Source organism: Gracilinanus agilis, chromosome 4 (assembly GCF_016433145.1).
Source record: "Gracilinanus agilis isolate LMUSP501 chromosome 4, AgileGrace, whole genome shotgun sequence".
Taxonomy (NCBI): domain Eukaryota; kingdom Metazoa; phylum Chordata; class Mammalia; order Didelphimorphia; family Didelphidae; genus Gracilinanus; species Gracilinanus agilis.
This window is the reverse complement of record NC_058133.1, coordinates 454,337,019-454,358,583: the sequence shown is the minus strand read 5'-3', so window position 1 is coordinate 454,358,583 and position 21,565 is coordinate 454,337,019.

The following is a 21,565-nucleotide window of genomic DNA, read 5'->3' as shown; positions in this document are numbered from 1 at the left end:
CATAAAATTTATTAGTATTTACATGAATAATAGAGGCAGAGAATTAGAGAGAAAAGACTTTTAGCCATGTGGATGCTCTCAACATGGCCTTCTCAGGCACCTTCCCCTTGGCCATTCTTCCAAAAAGATGTCCTACTTCCTTGTTTCAAACCTTCTTTCCTCCCTTTCCCTTCTGGGTCCACTTCAATCATGACTGGTTCAAATCAGTGGTTTAAATCAATCACATAATCCGCACTAGATGATATAAATAGGATTGTAGGTAAGACCCCATGTGTTATCATGAGAGAGGGTTCCCTTCACACAGGAAAAAATAATGGCAGAACACTAAGAACCATGTCTTAGTGCTCTAAGATGAAGAAAAAATAGGGAAGTTTTTACCAATTGACTCATTTTTTCAGTAAAATATGAGACAAATTGTTTAACTGAGAATGTGAGGGACCAGAATATGAATCATGGGAAGTTAAAGGATGGATGAAATGTTTGAAAGAGTCACTCTGGTGAATGTGGTAATGAAGCCATTGAGGAGGCATATTAGGATTTCTTAGTACTGATGTGAGCCCAGTTGAGGTTATATGACATGAATTTATATTGGATCCAAATAAAGCAGTTTTGTGATTTTTCTCTGCCTTTGGACTTCAGATAATCTAAAAAAAGTTGCATAACCATGTATTAAATATACTGTAGAATAAAATATTTTTCACATATTGGTTGGATGATCTGACTTTTGAGGTCAATTCTATCACTATCTATAATTCTGTGTGTATATGTGCCATGTCAATAATATGTATATATGGTTATTTGTAGAAAAGGAGAACATGTACTATACTATCAAGGAAGACCTTATATAAATGAGAACTGAGTTGAATCTTAAAAGGATATTCAGTCAGTTCAGTTACATCTGATTTTTCCTGACCCTCTTGTGGTTTTCTTGGCAAAGATACTGTAGTGGTTTGTCATTTCCTTCTCCAGCTCATTTTGCAGATAAGAAAAATGAAACAAAAAGTTTAAGTAGTTTGCCCAAGGTCATACAGCAAGTAAGTGTCCAGAGTCAGATTTGAACTCAGGTAATCCTGATTTCAGACTTAGCACTTTATCCACTGTGCCACTTAGCTCTCCTTTCTAAAGGAATAGAAGAATATAATAAATGGCAATGTGGGGAACAAGTAGAATTTGTGAAAAAGCTGGTTGATCAATTTACATTTATGAAAAGAAGCAACTTTAATAAAGGCTGTAAAGTCCTTAAATGCCAGTCTGATAAGTTTGATTTCTTTTTTCTCCTGAAAGGCAACATCACTGATTCCTTTTTAACAAAGAAGTGACATGGTTATGCTTCTATATCTTAGAAGTTTTATTTGGCAACTCTGTGAAACTTAGAATGATATAGAAGAAACATAGGTAATAAAGCCAGTAAGGAAGCTTTCACATTAGAATAGGTAAAATAAGATAAAGTTTAATATTAAAAGTGTAACACTATGAGTAGAAAAAAACATACAGATGAAATTTCAAATTATTACCTTAAGCCATCATTCCAATGCCATCATTATATAATTCATATTTACTCATTAAAAGTACATCATTCCATTATGAAGAAAGAAGTTTCTTACTTTAAAGAGTTGAGACAGAACAGCATTCATCAATATCTCTTAATTCCACTTCTACTGACTAAACCCTCCATCTTCATCAGTCTACTCTGGTGGAGGCTTTGCACACTATATACTTGAAATTTATGTAATCATAAAGGGTCTGAACAGGAAAACTGAGTTTCAATTACAAATATCAAGCTAGAAAAAGAAGCATCTCTCATGATAGGAAAGAGTACTATTAAGGCCATCTGAAGGGAATTTGAACCTTTAGAAACTAGGACAAAAGGATTAGTTACATATAAAAAGGATATTCAACACTAAGCAATTGTAATAATGGATTTTATTCCCAAAGAAGAGATAAGAATGCATCTAATACCTTTACATGGAGAGATTCATAAATTCCATAACAACAGCAGGTTGTATACATTGTGAGATTCTTTTACTATTATTTGATTTCACTTATAACTTTATTTTAATTTAATTTTATATTTATTTAATTTTTATATTTTTATATTTATTTTATTTTATTTATTTTATTATTAAAAGTAAAGAAAAGAGAGTGAAAGAGGAAGAGCATAGTTCCACAAATGTCTAGGATGAGAAATGAGAATAAGAAATACAACTTTAAAAGCACTTAAAAAAGAATATATTCAGAAGCTTTTATCTCACATATCAGATGCTACAAAATAATGAACTATGATATGAAATGTAACTATACATGCTTTTTAAATAAATTTAATTAATTGAGAATATTTTTCCATTGCTACATGATTCATGTTCTTTCCCTCCCCTTCCTCTTTCTCCCTTCTGGAGCTAACGAGCAATTCCACTGGGTTGTACATGTATCATTGTTCAAAAGCTATTTCTATATTATTACTATTTGCAATAGAGTGATCTTTTAAAATTAACATTTCCAATAATATCCCCATAGAACCATATGATTAATCATTTGTCTTCCTTCTTTGTTTTTAGTCTCACAGTTCTTGCTTTGGGTGTAGCTAGTGTTCCTTCTCATAAGTTTCTTGGAATTGTCCTGCATCATTGCATTGCTGCTAGTAGAGAAATCCATTACATTCGATTGTGCCACAGTGCATCAGTCTCTGCGTACAACATTCTCCAGGTTCTGCTACTTTTACTCTGCATCAATTCCTGGAGGTCTTTCCAGTTCACATGGAATTCCTCCAGTTCATTATTCCTTTCAGCACAATAGTATTCCATCACCAACAGATACCACAATTTGTGTAACTATACATGCTAAAAGATAAATATATGGACTTTGGAATCAATGTAATGGAAGCGAGCCATGTTATATCTTATTAACAGAGACTAAGACCTTTTCAATGTTATTATCTTCAAAATTCAACTCAAGTACACAACTGCTTTTCCCTCCCCCCCAAACCTCCAAGTTCCACACTAAATTGTATTTTTCTGCATCTACTTATTTATGTATATTTCATGTAAATGGTATATTGAATATTTCATGTAAGTGGTATATTGAATAGAGAAATGGATTTAAAATTTTTTCTCAGTTGTGAGATGCTTGGCAAGTAATTTAACTGCCCTTAGTATCAGTTTCCTCATTTTTTTAAGAAAAAGAGGCTGTTAGTAGCCCTTACTTATAAATTTATTATAAGGATCAAATGAGAACTAACGAAATTTTGCATCTATTAATGTGCTATGTAGATGTTAACAATTGTACTGTTATTTTTTATTGTTTCTGCCTTTGAGAGCCCTAAGAAGAATTATTTCAATCATTTTTCTTTGTTCTTACAGTACAGTTGTCTGACACATGATAAGAACTTAAGAAATGTTTACTTTATTGAGCCACAATACTAAATTGGAGGGACCTTTAGTCTTATCGATCAAGAATTTTATTAATATCCACAATGAGATTTTTGCATTTTACTCCTTACTGCTGCAGCTAATAGGAGTAAATTGCCCCTAAGGAAAGCCTCCAGAAGTAAAGTAATGGTCTGGATATCATTTTTGTACTTAGGTCCAATGGAGCATAGCCTTTATGTTGGTGGAAGTCTGACTTACTAATTAATATTAAGGTTCCTCCTTTCCTGCAAATATGGATAGCATCAACTTTGCCGAGAGTAACTGTGATCATTTGCTTTTGTCATTTACAAAGGGCACTGCAGAATGTGAGGGGAATCAGCATGAGACTCTTTGTCAAAGGCAACTATGGTTTAATATCAAAGAGAAAATAGGAGGTTCATTGAAATGAGAGGGAAGACTCTAAAATCTCCTTGGGGAAGGCCCTGTAAAGTTCACATATTTCCCATCTGATCCTCTCCTTTCCACTTATTTCCCCATTTATCTCCATTCCCCTAAGAAATACTCAGGCATTCTCCATCTGCTGCCCAAATGCTTAGCTTCTACTTCATTAAATCACCCTAGCCAGTTTCATGTTAGCATTGCATCTTCTAGTCCATCTAGAAACACTGAGTCAGGTTCTTAAATGCTCAGATTTCTTTCTCATAATCTCTCCACATCCCTAATAACATTTTTACATCACAGATATCAAATATAAGATATTACAGAGTATTATTGAACTACATTAAGATATAATTAGGAAACATTTAACAAAATATACTAAAACTGAAAAATTAGTTTGTAAGTCAATACAAGTCTCATATGAATCATTGCATAGGAATAATAATTCATATTTATTCCCTATTTATATTTGAGATTGAGAGCATTGATTTACAGAAAAAGAAAATAATCTTTCATTGTTTCTATCTATTTACAGATCTATACATCAATAATCTAGATTGATATATAAACATATATCTATCTATATACATATATATATCAGGATATTTATATATCTACTCATCTACCTATCCATCATCTGTTTATTTTAGTCATTTTGAGAATTAAAAGCATTATAATAGAGAAACCCTACTTATTCTATAAAAAGACTTTTGCTGTGCAAGATTTAAAAAAAATATTATCATTAGTCTGAAACTTTTAAAGTTATGCAAGTGTACAACCATGATGAATTCTGAGGAGGAGACAGACTTTATTGTTGAACATTAGGTTGTAATTTATTGGTTCCATGCTGCAAGAAGTAATAAGACCTTTAATACCTATAGGTTAATGTCCTATATCCTTAGATTTCAAGTCAAGTACTTCCTATATGAAATCTTTTCATATCTCATATATGTGATAGTTTATATGTATATCTTGTTTTTTTTATTTTTTAACATTTATTCATATTCATTTTTTAGAAAAGTTAACATGGTTACATGATTCATGCTCCTACTTTCCCCTTCACCAATCACCCTCCCCCAACCCCTGGCTGATGTGCATTTCCACTGGTTTTAACATGTGTCATTGTTTGAAACCTGTTTGCAAATTGTTGATAGTTGCATTGGTGTGTTAGTTTCAGGTCTACATAACCAATCATGTCTGCCTCAAAACATGTGTTCAAGCAGCTGCTTTTCTTCTGTGTTTCTACTCCTGCAGTTCTTCCTCTGAATGCAGGTAGCATTCTTTTCAATAAATCCCTCAGAATTGTCCTGGATCATTGCATTCCTGCTAGTACAGTAGTCCATTACATTCTACTTTACCACAGTGTATTGGTCTCTGTGTACAGTGTTCTTCTGGCTCTGCTCCTTTAACTCTTCATCAGTTCCTGGAGGTCTTTCCAGTTCACATGGAATTCCTAAAGTTTATTATTCCTTTGAGCACAATAGTATTCCATCAACAGCATATACCACAATTTGTTCAGCCATTCCCCAATTGAAGGACATACCCTCCTTTTCCAGTTTTTTGCCACCACAAAAAGCATGACTATAAATATTTTTGTACAAGTCTATTTTTTATCTCTTTGGGGTACAAACACAACAATGGTATGGCTGGATCAAAGGGCAGGGATTCTTTTATAGCCCTTTGAGCATAGTTCCAAATTACCAGCCAGAATGGTTAGATCAGTTCACAACTCTACCAGCAATGCATTAATGTCCCAATTTTGCCACATCCCCTCCAGCATGCATTACTCTCCCCTTCTTTCATTTTAGCCAATCTATTATGTGTGAGGTGATACCTCAGAGTGGTTTTGATTTGCAATTCTCCAATTATTACAGATTTAGAAGACTTTCTCATGTGCTTATTGATACTTTTGATTTCTTTACATGAAAATTACCTATTCATGTCTCTATGTCTCTTGCCCATTTATCAATTGGGGAATGGCTTGATTTTTTATACAATTGATTTAACTCTTTGTATATTTGAGTAATTAGACCCCTGTCAAAGTTTTTTGTTATAAAGATTTTATCCCAGTTTGTTGTTTCCCTTTTAATTTTGGCTGCATTGTTTTTGTTTGTACAAAAGCTTTTTAATTTAATATAATCAAAATCATTTATTTAACATTTTGTAATTTTCTCTAACTCTTGCTTGGTTTTAAAATCTTTTCTTTCCCAGAGATCTGACAAGCATACTATTCTGTGTTCACTTAACTTATTTATACTTTCCCTCTTTATATTCAAGTCATTCACCCATTCTGAATTTATCAGGGTGTAGGGTATGAGATGTTAATCTAAACCTAATCTTTCCCATATTGTTTTCCAAATTTCTCAGCACTTTTTACCAAATAGTGGATTCATGTCCCCAAAGTTGGGCTCTTTTGGTTTATCACACACTGTCTTGCTGATGTCACTTACCCCAAGACTGTTCCATTGATGTTCCCTTCTGTCTCTTAGCCAGTACCATATTGTTTTGATGCCTGCTGCTTTATAGTATAGTTTAATATCTGGTACTGCTTGGCCCCCTTCCTTCAAATTTTTTTTTATTATTTCCCTTGAAATTCTTGATCTTTTGTTATTCCAAATGAAATTTGTTACAATTTTTCCTAATTCAGTAAAGAGGTTTTTTGGTAATTTGATAGGTATGGCTCTAAATAGGTAAATTAATTTGGGTAGAATGGTCATTTTTATTATGTTAGTTCGTCCTACCCATGAGAAATTAATGGCTTTCCAATTGTTGAGCTCAAGTTTTATTTGTTTGGAAAGTGTTTTTTCTAGTTGTTTTCATATAATAGCTGTGTTTGTTTTGGTAGATAGATTCCCAAGTATTTTATATTGTTTAGGGTGATTTTAAATGGTGTTTCTCTTTCTACCTCTTGCTGCTGTGTTGTGTTGGAAATATATAGAAATGTGAATGATTTATGTGCATTTATTTTGTATCCTGCAACTTTCCTAAAGTTGTTGATTATTTCTACCAGCTTCTCAGTTGATTCTCTAAGATTTTTTAAGTAGACCATCATATCATCTGCAAAGGGTGATAGCTTAGTCTGCTCATTGCCTATTTTAATGCCTTCAATTTCTTTTTCTTCTCTAATTGCTACTGCTAGTGTTTCTAGTACAATGTTAAATAATAGAGGTGATAGTGGGCATCCTTGTTTCAGGTCTGATCTTATTGGGAAGGCTTCTAATTTATCCCCATTGCATATAATGCTTGTTGATGGTTTTAGGTATATACTGTTTATTATTTTTAGGAAGGGACCTTCTATTCCTATACTTTTCAATGCTTTCAATAGGAATGGATGATGTATTTTGTCAAAGGCTTTTTCAGCATCTATTGAGATAATCATGTGATTTTTGTTTGTTAGACTGTTGATATGGTCAATTATGTGGACCGTTTTCCTAATGTTGAACCATCCTTGCATTCCTGGTATAAATCCCACCTGATCATGGTGGATGATATTCTTAATTACTTGCTGGAGTCTCTTTGCTTATATTCTATTTAAGGTTATTGCATCTATGTTCATTAGGGAGATTGGTCTATTGTTTTCTTTCTCTGATTTTGGTCTACCTGGCTTTGGGATCAGTACCATATTTGTGTCATAAAAGGAATTTGATAGGACTCCTTCTTTGCTTATCATATCAAATAATTTGTATAGTATTGGGATTAGTTGCTCTTTGAATGTCTGATAGAATTCACTTGTGAATCCATCAGGTCCTGGCGATTTTTTCTTTGGGAGTTCTTTGATGGCTTGTTCCATTTCTATTTCTGATATGGGATTATTTAGATATTCTATTTCTTCTGCTGTTAATCTAGGCAGTTTATATTTTTGTAAATATTCATCCATATCTCCTAAATTGTTATATTTATTGTATTATAATTGGGCAAAACAGTTTTTAATGATTGCCTTAATTTCTCCTTCATTAGAGGTGACGTCTTCTTTTTCATCTTTGATACTATCAATTTGGTTTTCTTCTTTCCTTTTTCTTATTAGATTGAGCAGTACTTTGTCTATTTTATCTGTTTTTTCAAAATACCAGCTTCTAGTCTTATTTATTAATTCAATAGTTCTTTTACTTTCTATTTTATTAATTTCTCCCTTGATTTTTAGTATATCTAATTTAGTTTTCACCTGGGGATTTTTAATTTGCTTGCTTTCTAATTTTTTGAGTTGCATGCCCAATTCATTAATCTCTGCCCTCCTTAATTTGTTAATATATGCACTCAAGGATATAAATTTCCCCTGAGTACTGCCTTAGCCACAAGCCACAGATTTGGTAGTATGTCTCATCATTGTCTTTCTCTTCAATGAAATTGTTGATTGTTTCTATGATTTCTTCTTTGACAAATTGGTTTTGGAGAATCATATTGTTTAATTTCCAATTAGTTTTTGATTTTCCTGTCCAGGTGCCCTTACTAATTATTATTTTTATTGCATTATGATCTGAGAAGGTTACATTTATTATTTCTGCTCTTTTGCATTTGTTTGCAATGATTCTATGCCCTATTACATGGTCAATATTTGTGAATGTACCATGTGCAGCTAAAAAGGTGTATTCCTTTTTGTCCCTATTTATTTTTCTCCACATATCAATTAAATCTATTTTTTCTAGGACTTCATTCATCTCTCTTACCTCTTTCTTATTTATTTTTTGGTTTGATTTATCTAGATCTGAAAGAGGAATATTTAGATCTCCCACTATTATGGTTTTACTATCTATTTCCTTCTTGAGCTCTGCCAGTTTCTCCTTTATGAATTTGGATGCTATACCACTTGGTGCATATATATTGAGCAGTGTTATTACCTCATTGTCTATACTGCCTTTAATCAGGATGTAATGACCTTCCCTGTCTTTTTTAATCATATCTATTTTTACTTTGGCTTTGTCAGAGATCATGATAGCCACTCCTGCCTTCTTTTTCTCATTTGATGCCCAAAAGATTTTGCTGATACCCTTAACCTTGAACTTGTGTGTGTCTACCCACCTCATATGTGTTTCTTGTAGACAACCTATGGTAGGATTTTGTTTCTGTTCCACTCTGCTATTTGCTTCCGTTTTATGAGTGAGTTCATCCCGTTCACATTCAGAGTTACAATTGTTAGTTGTGTATTCACTGACATTTTTTGTATCCTCCCCAGACCCACTCCTTCTTATTGCACTATTTTCTTTTACACCAGTGGTTTGCTTTGAGCCAGTATCCCTTATCCCCTCCCTTGATTGACTTCCCTTTCTGCCCCCTCCCTTGTTGTTCCCCTATTTTTGTTTTTTTAAAGACCAAATGAATTTCCTCCCCCTTCTTCTTCCCTCCCTTTTTGGCCTCCCCACTAACCTGCTCCCTTTGGTTTATCCCTTCTGACTTTCTCAGTAGGGTTAGATAGAGTTTTTTATCTGGATGGATAATAAAGCCACTCTTCCTTCTCCGGGTTGATTACACTGAGAGTAAGGTTTGATTATGCTCTCTTCCTCTCCTTCTTATGATATTATTCATCCCCTCCCCTTCCCATGCCCTTTTTGTGTGTAATAGAATATCTTATTTTTCTTATTCACTCAGATTTTTCTTGGTGTCCCCTAGTATTGCCCCCCTCTTTCCCACCCCATGTCTTCTTAGACCATTTAGTATCCTGTCCTCTCCCTATGAATTATTATTCTGGTTGCTATAATAGTGAATATTATAATAGTGTATAGAGTTCACTACAGAGAATTATACATAGCATTTCTCCACCTAGTAATACAGATAATTAGATCTTTTTTATGCCCTTAAAGAGTCAAGCTTAAAAGACTATGAGTTTTCTTTCTTTTCCCTCTGTTTGTTATTTACCTTTTCATCTTTCTCTTGATATTTGTGGTTGAGTGTCAAACTTTCCATTTAGTCCCGGTCACTTTTGTGCAAAAACTTGGAATTCTTCAAATTTGTTGAATGCCCATACTTTCCCCTGAAAGTATATGGTTAGTTTCAATGGGTAGTTGATTCGTGGCTGAAGGCCCAGCTCTCTTGCCTTTCTGAATATTGTATTCCAAGCCATGCGGTCTTTTGGTGTTGAGGCTGTGTGATCCTGATTGGTGCTCCTTGATATTTGAATTGTCTCTTTCTGGCTTCTTGTAAGATTTTTTCTTTAACTCGAAAGCTCTTCAATTTCGCTATTATATTTCTGGGTGTTGACTTTTCTGGGTCCAGTGTAGAGGGTGTTCTATGGATCCTTTCAATGTCTATATTGCCCTCTTGTAGAACTTCAGGGCAATTTTGCTGAATGATTTCTTTAGGTATGGAGTCCAAGTTTCTATTAATTTCTGCCTTTTCTGGAATACCAATGATTCTCAAGTTGTCTCTTCTAGACTGTTTTTTTTTGGTCTGTCACTCTCTCATTGAGATATTTCATGTTTCCTTCTATTTTTTTCAGTCTTTTGACTTTGGTTTATTTGTTCTTGTTGTCTTGAGAGATCATTGGTTTCTAAATGTTCGATTCTAGCCTTTAAGGACTGGTTTTCGGCTTTAATGTTTTGGTTTTCGGCTTTAATGTTTTGGTTTTAAGCTTTAATGTTTTGGTTTTCGGCTCTAATGTTTTGGTTTTCGGCTTTAATGTTTTGGTTTTTGGCTCTAATGTTTTGGTTTTCCTTTTCAATCTGGTCATTTTTGGTCTTCAGTTGTCTTGTCTCGCTTTCCAATTGCAAAATTCTGCCTTTTAAACTGTTATTTTCTTGCCAGATTTCTTCCATCTTCCTCAGCATTTCATTTTTAAATTCTTCCATAGCTTGTGACCAGCTTTCATTTTTTTGGGGAGGTTTGGGTTTTTGTTTTCCCTCCTCTGTTGTCTGGATTTTCTCTGTGTAGAAGTTGTCGAGTGTTCCAGAGTTTCTCTTGATAGTCTTTTTCTTCTGGACTTACTTATTGCTGGCCATTTTTGGCCCCGCCCCTTTTCCGCTTTGTCTTTGCACTCAGGGTCTGCCTGGGCCTTGCAAGCTCCAGGGGGCGGGGGGGCCCTCCGTTCTCCTTGTCCTCGGGGTCAGGCCTCCTGGTAGACCCTGGTCTGCCCCTCTGCCCGAGATTCCTTCAGCAGTCTTTGGGGCTGCTTCCACAGCCACGCTCTGGTCTGTATAGGGTCCTCACTGGAGGTTCAAGCCTGGGCAGGAGATAGTTATTCAAGCCTAAGGCAGTGCCTTTGCCTGCGCAGATGCTCTTAGGGCACTGCCTTCGCCCCTGCAGAAGGTAGTGAAAGTCCTTGGGCTGGAGATCTTTATTCGCATCTGAGGCGATACCTTCAGTGCTTGGGAAAGGCTGTGTTTTAGGGGCCTTTGTCTCACCCGAGGTGGTGCCTTCACCCACGTGGACGCTCAGGGAAAATCCGTGAGTGCCCCCAGCCACCTGGGGTCCCTCATCTTGCAGCACACAAGTACAAGCCCTGGGGCTGCCAGTGATTATCTGGTTGCCCCAGTCCTGTTTTCCCACTTGTGAGTTGGCGTTGTGAGAGGTGTGTGTTGTGGGGGTTGGGGGAGGGGCTTCTTCCTCTCGAGTTTTAGTGAGAGCTGTTTCACCCCTTTATAGCGTGGAAATGCCCAGATTCTGTGTACCTTCAATGCTGCACCCTGTTGTGGGGTTCCTTCATTCCTCTGGACTCGTTTTTATTTCCCCTTGAGGGGTCCTGTATGCTTTGGTCAGGAGAGATCGAGCAGCTGCTCCTTACACTGCCGCCGTCTAGCTTTCTAGTTTTTTAAGTTGCATGCCCAATTCATTAATCTCTGCCCTCCCTAATTTGTTAATACATACACTCAAAAGGGTTAGATAGAGTTTTATATCCCAGTGGATTATATAGCTACTCTTCCCTCTCAGGGTTAATTACACTGAGATTAAGGTTTAAATATTACCTCTTAATGCTCTCTTGCTCTCCTTCTTATAATAGTGTTCATCCCTTCCCCTTCCCATGCCCTCTTCATGTTTAATAGATTATCCTATTTTTCTTATTCATTGAAGTTTCTCTTGGTGTCTTCTACTATTCACCCACCTCTTTCCCACACCCCATATCATCTTAGACCATTTAGTATTCCAACCTCTCCCTATGTATAATTCTTGTGATTACTATAATAGTGAATACTATAATAGTTAATAAAGTTCACTACAGAGAAATATATATAACATTTCTCCACATAGGAATACAAATAATTAGATCTTATTGAAGCCCTTAAAGAAACAAATTTAAAAAATATGAGTTTTCTTTCTTTCCCCTCTGTTTCTTATATACATTTTCGTGTTTCTCTTGATTTTTGTGGTTGGATATCGAACTTTCCATTTAGTCCTGGTCATTTTTGTGCAAAAACTTGTAAATCTTCTATCTTGTTGAATGCCCAAACTTTACCATGGAAGTATATAGTTCATTTTGATGGGTAGGTGGTCCGTGGTTGTAAACCCAGTTCTCTTTCCTTTCTGAATATCATATTTCAAGCTTTGTGATCTTTTAGTGTGGAGGCTGTCAGATCCTGTGTGATCCTGATTGGTGCTCCTTCATATTTGAATTGTCTCTTTCTGGCTTCTTGTAAGATTTTTCTTTTACTTGGAAGCTCTTGAATTTGGCTATTATATTCCTGGTTGTTGCCTTTTCAGGGTCTAGTGTAGAGGGTGATCTATGGATCCTTTCAATGTCTATATTGCCCTCTTGTTGTAGAATTTCAGGGCAATTTTGCTGAATAATTTCTTTTAGTATGGAGTCCAAATTACTATTAATTTCTGCTTTTTCAGGAAGACCAGTGATTCTCAAATTGTCTCTTCTACACCTGTTTTCTTGATCTGTCAATTTCTCATTAATTTATTTCATGTTTCCTTCCATTTTATCAGTTTTATTTGTTCTTGCTGTCTTGAGAGATCATTAGCTTCTAATTGTTCAACAAAATATTTTTTTTAAAAAATTGATTAATGGCTTAATGCATTTTAATATGCTAAATACCAAAATCTCCCACCAGATGCTCTTGACCAAACTTTACCTTTATGTATGCACAGGTCAACATCATTATTCTTTCTACCACTTGACAATTTTATTTTACACATAGAGCAGTTCATAAAACTCCACAGGCTTGGAAAGAAAACTGGTTTAAATCTACATGGGCATATGTCATCTCTTTCAATAAAATTAAAATACTTTTAGGACTGGGATTGTTCATTTTGTCCTTTGTATGTCCAACATCCAGCAGGATGTTTGTCACATAGAATTTGCTTCAAAAGTAACTCTTGATTGATTTTCTAGTATTTATTCCCTAATATGCCTTTTTTGGAATTATATTCCTGATTATTTTGACTCCAGTCAAATTTCAGCTTTCTTTTATGTCTTTATATTGGTATAAAATCTTTTAAGGATCTACTGTATGCAACTCATTGCTTTTATTTTAATTTTAATTTCTTGTCATGCAAAACACACTTTCATATTGTCATTGCTGTAAGAACACACTCATACATAACCAAAAGCACAAAATAAACCCATAAATATGCTGATATTAAAAATGACTGCATTAGTTCTTTCTCTGAAGGTGGATACTATTCCCCATCATGTATTTCAGACTAGTCCCAGATCATTGCATTGGTGAGCATAGCCAAGTTTTTACAGATAATCATCTTATAATATTGCTGTTACTGTGTGTAATGTTTTCCCAATTTTGCTTATTTCGCTCTGCATCGGTTCCTACAAATATTCCCAGCTTTTCCTGACATCATCTTGCTTATCATTTCTTATAGCCCAGTAGTATTCAATCACCAACATGTATCACAATTTGTTCATTCAGTCATTCCCCAATTGATGGACACCCCCTCAATTTCTAATTCTGTGCCACTACAAAAAGAGCTACTACAAATACTTTTGTAAAAGTAGATCCTTTCAGTTTTTTGTCATCTCTTTGGGATACAGACTCAGTTGTGGTATTACTGGATGAAAAGGTATTTACGTTTTTATAGCCCTTTGGACATAGTTTCAAATTGCCCTCCAGAATGGTTGAATCAGTTCACAACTCTACCAACAATGAATTAGTGTCACAATTTTGCCACATCCCCTTCAACATTTACCACTTTCCTTTACTGGCATATTGGCCAATTTGGTAGGTGTTAAGAGGAACCTCAGCATTGTTTTAATTTGTGTTTTTCTAATTGAGAGTGATATAGAGCATTTTTTTGCTATGATTTTTGATGGCTTTTATTTCTTCATCTGTAATTTGCTTGTTCATATACTTTGATCATTTGTCAATTGGGGAAAGGCTTGTATTCTTATAAATTTGACTTAGTTTCCTATAAATTTGAGAAATTACATCTTTATCATAGAAATTTGATATAATTCTGCCCCCCCCCATTTCGTTGTTTCCCTTCTAATCTTGGTTACATTAGTTTTGTTTGCACAGAAGCTCTTTTTTATTTTAATATATTCAAAATAATCCATTTTATATCTAATAATACTCTTTATCTCTTAGCTGGTCATTAATTCTTCCCTTGTTCAAAGACCTTCTAGGTAAACTTTTCTGCATTCTCCTAATTTAGTTATTATATCATTCTTTATATCTAACTTGTATACCAATATTTACCTTATGTTGATTAATGGTGTGAGATATTGATTGGTACCTATTTTCTGCAATATTATTTTCTAGCATTTCCAGAAGTTTTTGTTGAATAGTGAATCCAAAAGCTGGGAGTTTATAAAACACCAGGCTGATAAGATTATTTATACCTGTATATTGTGTTTCTAATCTACTCCATTTATCTGCCATTCTATTTCTTAGACACTACCAGACTGTTTTGATGATTGCTGCTTTATGGTACTGCCAGGCCACCTTCTTTCACATTTTTTTTCTAATCACCCTTGATATTCTTGAACTTTTGTTCTTCCTCATGAATTTTGTTAGTTTTTTTTTGTTCTATAAAATAATTATTTGATATTTTGATTACTTTGACATTGAATGAGTAAATGAATCTAGGGAGAATTGTCATTTTTATTATATAAGCTCTGCCTTCCCAGGAACAATTAATATTTTTTTCAATTGTTTAACTCCAAAATTATTTTTGTGAAAAGTGTTTGGTAATTGTGTTGATATATTTGCTATGTTTGCCTTGGCAAATTTCCAGATATTTTGTATTGTCTAGAGTGATTTTATTTAAATTTTAAATTTTTAAGCATTTTCCATGTTTGCATGATTAATTTTCTTCCCCTCTCTTCTTCAGTCCCCCCTCCAAAAGTATATAAGCAATTCCACTGTTCCACCCCACTGAGTTGTACAAATGTTATCACTTCATACTATTTCCATATTATTAATTTTTGCTATAGAGTGATTTTTAAAGCTTAAATCCCCCATAAGATACATACATACATACATACATACATATATATATATATATATATATGTGTGTGTGTGTGTGTGTGTGTATGTGTGTGTGTGTTTGATAAATGATGTCATAAGTTTTTCTTTTGCATTTCTACTCCCATAGTTATTCCTGCCAATGTGGTCAGCATTCCTTCCCATAAGTCCTATAGGAGTATCCTGGCTTGTTGTATTGCTACTAGTAGCAAAGTCCATTATATTGGATTGTTCCACAATGTTTTACTTTTTATGTAGGAAGTTCTCTTGTTTCTGCTCATTTCACTCTGCATGAGCTCATTGAGGTTCTCTCAGTTCATATAGAAATCTTCCAGATTATCATTTCTTATAGCACAATAGCATTCTATCACCATCATATGCCACAATTTACTCAGACATCCACCAATCAAGGGATAACCTTTCATTTTCCATTTTTTTTACCACAAAGAGTGTAGCTATGAATATTTTTGTACAAGTATTTTTCCATATTATCTCTTCCCATATTATTATCACAGTAGTGATATTGCTGGATCAAAGGGCATACATCCTGTTAAAGCTCTTTGAACATAATTCCAAGTTGCTTTCCAGAATGGCTGAGTTAATTCACAACTCTACCAGCAATGTATTATTATTCTGATTTTGCTACAAACCTTCCAACATTTATTATTTTCATTTACTGTTATAGCTGCCAATCTGCTAAGTGAGAGGTGTTATCTCAGCATTGTTTTGATATTCGTTTCTCTAATTATGTTAGATTTAGAACACTTTTTCATGTGTTTATTGATGATTTTTATTTCTTTATCTGAAAATTGCCTATTCATTATCCTTGACCATTTGTCAATTGGGTAATGGCTTGATTTTTTGTACAATTGACTTAGTTCCTTATAAATTGAAGAAATTAGATCTTTGTCAGAGGTTTTTGTTAGAAATGTTTCCCAATTTCTTGCTTCCTTTTTAATTTTTGTTGTATTGGTTTTGTTTGTACAGAAACTTTTTAATTTAATATAATAAAAATATTCATTTTAAAATTTGTAGTGTTCTATATATTGTTTTTGATTTACCATTTTATATATGTCATTTACCCATTCTGAATTACTCTTGATATAGGGTATAAGATATTGATCTAAACCTAATTTGTCATACATTTTTTAATTCTCCCAGGAGTTTTTGTCAAATAGTGGGTTCTTGTCCCAAAATCTGGGATCCTTGGATTTATCAAACACTAACTTGCTACTGTCATTTACCCCAAGTCTATTCCATTTATCCACTCTTCTATTTATAAGTCAGTACCATATGGTTTTGATGATCACTGCTTTATAGTATAGTTTGAGATCAGGTAATGCTAAGCCTTTCTCCTTCACATTTTATTTCATTAGTTCCCTTGATATTCTTAATGATTTCTTTTTCCAGGTGAACTTTGTAATATTTTTTTCTAATGCTATAAAAACATTTTTGGTAGTGTGATAGGTATAGCACTGAATAAGTAGGTAGGATTGTAATTTTTGTTGATGTTTTTCCAATTGTTTAGATTAGAGTGATTTTAAATGGAATTTTTCTTTCTGAGTTTTCTTGCTGGACTTTGTTGAATAATATATAGAAATGCTGATGATTTATGTGACTTCATTTCACATCCTGTGACTTAAATAAGGCTATTAAGTATTTCAAATGTTTTTTATTTTAATCACTAAAATAATTCTCTAATTATTTTAGTTCTCTAAAAATAGATTCTCTAAATCTACCATCACATCATCACATCATCTGCAAAGAGAGATAGTTTAGTTTCCTGATTGCCTACTTTAATTCCTTCAATTTCTTTTTCTTTTCTTATTGCTAAAACTAGTATTTTTAATACAATATTAATTAATAGTGGTAATAATGAATATCCTTGCTTTACTCCTAATCTTATTGGAAAAAATTCTAACTTATCATCATTGCAGATGATATTCTCTGCCAGCATTAGGTTGATATGATTTATTATTTTAAGGAATGACCCATTTATTCCCATGCTTTCCAGTGATTTTATTAGGAATGAGTGTTGTATTATGTTTAAGACCTTTTCTACATCTATTGAGATAATGATGTGATTTCTGTTAGTTTAGTTATTGCTGTAGTCATTTATGCTGATAGTTTTCTGAATGTTAAACCAGGTTTACATTTCTGGTATAAATCCTATCTTGTCATAGTGAACAATCCTTGTGATATATTGAATGTATTCTACTTGCTAGTCTCTTATTTAAATTTTTGAATGAATATTCATTAATGAAATTGGCATATAATTTTCTTTCTCTTTTTGCTATTCTAGGCTTAAATGACAGTACTGTATTTGTTTCATAAAAAGAGTTTGGTAAGGTTCCTTCTCTGCCTATTCTCCCAAATAGTTTATGTATTGGGATTAATTGTTCTTTAAAAATGTGATATAATTTTCTTGTGAATCCATCTGGATCTGGGATTTTTTCTGATGGAATTTATTGAAGAAGTCTTCAATTTTTTTTCCAACCTGAGATTATTTAAATATTCTGTTTCCTCTACCCAGTTTGTGTTTTTGTAAATACTCATCTCATTTGCTTAGATGGTCAGATGTATTGGAATATATTTGGACAAAATAGTCTTTAATGATTGCTTCAATTTCCTCTTCATTGGTGGGGAGTATACTCTTTTCATTTTTGATGCTGCTTATTTTATTTTCTTCTTTCCTTTTCTAAATTAAATTAACCAATGTTCTCTCCATTTAATTTATTTTTCATAAAACCAACTCCTAGTCTTATTCATTAGTTCAATGGTTCCTTGCTTTCAATTTTGTTAATTTTTCCTTTAAATTTTAGGATTGACAATTTAGTATTTGAGGATTTTTAGTTTTTTCCAAGTTTTTTATTTAAGTTTCATGCCAAATTCATTGATTTTCCTTTTCTCTATTTAAGTGATGTAAGCATTTAGAGATATAAATATTTCCCTAAGTACTATACTGTATTCCATAAATATTTTTTATTTTGTCTTATAATTGTCGTTTTCACTAATGAAATTATTGTTTGCATAATTTGTTCTTTGACACCCCCTTTCTGCATTAAATTATTTAGTTTCCAATTAATTTTTGATTTTCTTTCTCTGTCACCTTATTCATTATAGTTTTATTATATTATGACCTAAGAGATAAATTTATTATTCCAGCTTTTATTCATCTGTTTGTGAAGTTTTTACACTCTAATACATGGTCAATTTTTGTGTAGGAACCATGTCCTGCTGAAAAGAATGTATGTTCCTTTATATTTCCATTCCATTATCTCCAGAGATTCAGACATCTCCAGAAATTAGTTCTAATTTTTTCTGCAGTTTCATTCATGTCCTTTTCTTCTTTCTTCTTTTTTATTTAATTTATTTAGATCTGAAATGGGGAAGTTGATGTCCCCTACTAGTATAGTTTTACTGTCTATTTCCTTCTGAAGTTCATCTAATTTCTGTTTTAGAAATCTGGTTGCTATGTTTAGTATTAATATTACTTCAGTACAATTAGTACCTTTTAGCAAGATATAATTTCCTTCCTTATCTCTTTTAATCAGATGCATTTTTGTATTAGTTTTGCCTGAAATCATGACCCTTAGTCCTACATTTTTTATTTTAGATGATGTATGATAAATTCTACTCCAGTCCTTTATCTTTACTCTCTTTGTGTCTCCTTATCTCAAATGTGTTTCTTGTAAACAACAATATAGTACAATTCTGACTTTTAAATCACTCTGCTATCTGCTTTCATTTTATAGGTAAGTTCATCCCATTTGCATTCATAATTATGATTACAAACTGCTTCATCTTCTCCATCTTATTTTCCTCTTTTGATCCTGCTCTTTTTCCTTTTATTATGTCCCTCTTCACAGGGGTTTTGCTTTTTATCACCTCCCCCTACTAAATCCCCCTCTATTCTTTCACCATTACCTCTACACCCCTCTTATTCTGCTCCTACTTCTATATAGGTTAAAAAGAGGAATTTATCCCTACATGAGTATGTGTATTATTACCTTGCTGAGCCAATTACAATGAGAGTAAGGTTTAAGCATTGCAGGTCACCACCTTCGCCCTCCCCTCCACCTTAATAGTTTATTGTGATTCTTTATGTGAGATAATTCCATTTCATCTCTCTATTCCTTGTTCTCTCAGTGTAATCCTGTTGTTCACTGCTTACTTTATCTTTTTTGCATGTCATGTCATTCTAATTTTTTATTTTTCTAAATGACCATTTTCCCCCCTGAAAAAATGAAGTTAGTCTTGCTGGATAGATGATTCTGAGATGTAAACCTAGATCTTTTGCCTTCTGGAATATCATATTCCACACCTTCTTATCCTTTAATGTTGAGGCTGTTAAGTCCTGTGTAATCCTGACTGTAACTCCAATGTATTTGAATTGTTTCTTTCTGGCTGCTCAAAGTATTTTATCATTGGGTTGGGGCTTTTGAATTTACTTATAATATTCCTGAAAGTTGTCATTTGGGGATGTCTTTCCAGATTTGATCTGTAGATTCTTTCAATTTCTATAATACTCTCTTATTCAAGAATATCTGGGAAGTTTTCTTCAATAATTTGATGTCCAGTCTTTGTATATTATTATTATGGCTTTTAAATAGTCTAATAATCATTAAATTTTCTCTCCTGGGTCTATTTCCCCAATCATTTGTTGTTTTAATGATTCCTGTTTTCTTCTCTTTTTTCATTCTTTTGATTTTGTTTTATTGTTTTATGATTTCTCATGAATTCTTATCTTCTGGTTGCCCACTTCTAATTTTTAAGGATGATTTTATTCCACAAGCTTTTGAGTCTTCTTTTTCACTTGGCTCTTTTCTTCTTTCATTGCTTTCTTTTCTTGCCCCCCTTGTCCCTCTGCCTCTTTTAACTGATCTTTGAAATCCTTTTTTGAGCTCTTCCAAAATCTGAGTCCTATTTATACTTTTATTTGGAACTTTGTGTGTATTTGCTTTACTTTCACTGTCCCCTTCTGTATCTCTGACTTGCTCTTTGTCTCCATAATTTTTTTATGTTTAGATATTTTTGTTTTGTTTTTATGTTTGCGAGTTTCCCCAGTCTTTTTCTTGACTTTTATTTTTATTTTAAAGGTTTTCTCTGTTTTCTAGGAAGATTTATATATATATATATATATATATTTCCACATTTATAAAATGAGAGTAGTGTACAAGATAATTCCAAATATATGTATAAATTAAGCATATATGTTTTAAATTTTGAGTACTAAAATTTCTATTTCTCTCCTATTCTTCCTTTTTTTTAGAAGAGAAACAATTTGGTATTTATCATGTATGTGAAGTTATAAAAAACAAAACATTACCATATTAGCTATGTGACAAAAGAAAATACAAAATAAAGAATATTTAAAAAGAAGTATAGTTCAGTCTACATTGAGAGTTCACCAGTTGTCTCTCTGAAAGTAAATAAAATATTTCATTATGGGTCCTCTGGTATTTTCTTGGTTTCTTTTCTTGATAACAGTAACTCAGTCTTTAGAATCTGAACATCCTTATAATATTGTTATTACTATATATAATGTTTTATTTCTGTTTATTGCACTGTTTATTGCAATTTCATATAGGTCTTCCCAGATATTTCTGAAAAGATTCTGTTTGATATTTCATATAGCATTCTATTCTATGACAACCATTTAGAACATTTAGTTCAGCTATTATCTAATTGATATATATATATATCCTTGGATTTAAATTCTTTGCTGTCACAGAAAGAGTAGCTATAAATATTTTTGGGTTTTTCCAAATGAGCCCATTTTTTGTCTTTTTGAGATATAGACATAGTAGTATCTTCTTGAAGTTTTGACCTATCATCCCATGAGTGGTGTCTTTGGGTAAGGGAGGCTCACCAAAAGGTTAATAGAAAGTGCTACTTTTTCTGCCACCAAAACACATAGAGATAGTCTACTAAATGAAAGAATGGTTTTGATCTGTATCATTGAAGGCTACAGATCCTTAAACTATTAGGGATACTTCTCATATTTAAAAAAATAAATAATCATCCCCCTCCAAAAAAGTAAACTTAAGAAAGAACTGTAGGAGTAGAAATATAGAAGAAAAACAACTGCTTGATCACATCATTTAATGGAGATATGATTGGGGAAGTAGACTCTAAATGATAACTCTATTACAAATATTAATTATATGGAAATAGGTCTTGATCAATGATACATGTAAAACCCAGTGGAATTGCTCATTGGCTTTGGGAGGGGGTGACAGTAGGGGAGGGAAAGAACATAAATCATATAACTATGGAAAAATACTTAAATTAATTAATTAATTATTTAAACAAAGAAGAAGAAAGAAGAAGAAGAAGAAGAAGAAGAAGAAGAAGAAGAAGAAGAAGAAGAAGAAGAAGAAGAAGAAGAAGAAGAAGAAGAAGAAGAAGAAG